We start from the raw sequence: 1,928 nt of genomic DNA, 5'->3' as shown, positions 1-1,928 counted from the left end.
AGATACTAATACAATTGACACAAATAATAAATGAGCAAATAAATAATAGAAATGAACTGGGAAAAACAAAACACAAAGGAATTAAGGAATATGGGTAGAACATTTTCCATTTCAAATTATTGTTTAACTGTTTAAGTGACACCGCCAATGAACCTGAGCACCATCACAGGATAATAGTCTCCGGATGTTACAGAAATACCAAGGCAAAGCACAGATGTTTATTTACAAAGCAGGAGACACTGATCTTATGGCATTTTTATTACACTGTTGTTCAAATGGTGCTTTTTTTTTTTTTTCCTTAACCTCTCATGCCTTGATTTGATCTGATAGATAACAGCATGTCAATGTGACATTTGCTCATAGTCCCATTAATAGCACAGTTTATTAACTGAGAAAACAAATCTTGTTTGTACTTTAGCTCATTTTGGAGAAAGTCATATATTTAAAGAGTCTTCTGTTTTGGGTTGCTTTTTTTTTATTATTATTTATAATGAAGACCATCACAAATGATCTCCAGAGTAATCTGATCAAAATGTAGTCGGTACAAATAATTTTAGTGAAGAAGGCCCACTTTGAAAACTGCACAAAAGTTTGTCTTTCAAAAATAATACATATAAGCCACATTAAAGCCTCAGAAGTGACCTGAGACACATTCCTGTGAGTAAACAATAGTCACAGACAAGTTTTTGAGGGCACTTAAAAGCTTTGCTACCTGGACAAACCATGCACGCTCTGAGGATGGGGAATACTTCCTCCTGTTTGCATACTGTCTAGCACATAGGGATCAAACAGCCTGAAGACACCAATGTTTTAGTGTTGTCTGTCTGAAGGACAGCACTGCTTCCTGAATCCCCCTTGCCTCTGGGGCACAGCCTGTTCCCCTGCCTGGTCCTAGGCAGGTTTGGAGGACATTCTCCACCCCAGTACATCAGCAGCTCCCAACCCCCATTCAGGAGAGCCAAACCTTCCTCTTCTGCCACTGCCACATATTCCCAACATCATCTCAGTCTTTATGGAACGCTGTTTTTGCTTCTAATCAACAGTAACATAGTGTCTTCATGATTCAGCATCCTTAAAATTTTAAGTTATCTTTTTATTAATCGATTATGTGGCCTGGATTAATTTTACGAACTTACAGTTTAAAGATATCCTTATTCAAATATGTCCATTTGTACTTTAATCCTGAGATAAATACAAATTCAGTAGCAACACGAAAAAGCAAACAGGTGACTGTAAGTCATGTTGGAAAGCGTGACCACTACTCTTCCACAGGACAGCATTTTTCACTGTGTCATTAAGAAAAGGCCGAAATGTATTCCATTGAGATTTAAATATAAATTGAGATAAGCTAAGTAATCAATCTGGCTTGTGAAATTACAACTGGTATAATTACAAAATTAACAAATAAAATTTGGAAGGATTATTTAACAATCTATTTCAACTTGATATTCAGGTTGTGCCCTCCCAATTTCTTTCCGTTCCACTTCAACACTAACCACTGATTCGACCGCTAAGGTAACTGCATGGCTTCCTGATCACTGTGCTTTTACACACCGGTACTTTTCCCTTCTAATTCTGACAAAAATTCTGCCAGTTAGGAAACCAGGTCAGAGCTCAAAGACAACAGAGATATCCACTTGCTGCTCCACTACACACTGTGCTCATTCACTGTTGTTACTACAAAACGCTACCAGTAACTTCATACGCTAACTAAAAAAGCAGAATCCCACAGAACAGAGTCAGTAATACACTAATGAGATGCTTGGGATACTTGTTTTTGTCCTCTTCAGAGATACAGGCTGATGAAGCCCAGCCTTGCCTCAAAATAATCCATAAATTGTTCTTTTAGGCCCATCTCTCGCAATCTCAGTAAAGATCAATGCTAATAGAAGAAGTACACACTTCCTACTTAGACATCTTTAGCAAAA

The 1,928-nt window shown here is 37.5% G+C and overlaps 1 protein-coding gene across 1 annotated transcript in view; it reads right to left on the bottom strand.

The window, feature by feature from the left end:
• Positions 1-299: 299 nt before the first annotated feature.
• LOC100539619 (unconventional prefoldin RPB5 interactor-like) overlaps positions 300-1,928 on the bottom strand; it is a 21,386-nt gene continuing 19,757 nt past the window's right edge. The window contains exon 4 of the mRNA XM_010717769.3: positions 300-1,928. This exon is cut by the window's right edge and continues 1,062 nt beyond it. The gene's annotated coding sequence lies outside the window, so the exon portion shown is untranslated.

Source organism: Meleagris gallopavo, chromosome 13 (assembly GCF_000146605.3).
Source record: "Meleagris gallopavo isolate NT-WF06-2002-E0010 breed Aviagen turkey brand Nicholas breeding stock chromosome 13, Turkey_5.1, whole genome shotgun sequence".
NCBI classification, from domain to species: domain Eukaryota; kingdom Metazoa; phylum Chordata; class Aves; order Galliformes; family Phasianidae; genus Meleagris; species Meleagris gallopavo.
The sequence above is the reverse complement of the archived record's forward strand: the minus strand, read 5'-3'. Positions and strand labels throughout refer to the sequence as shown.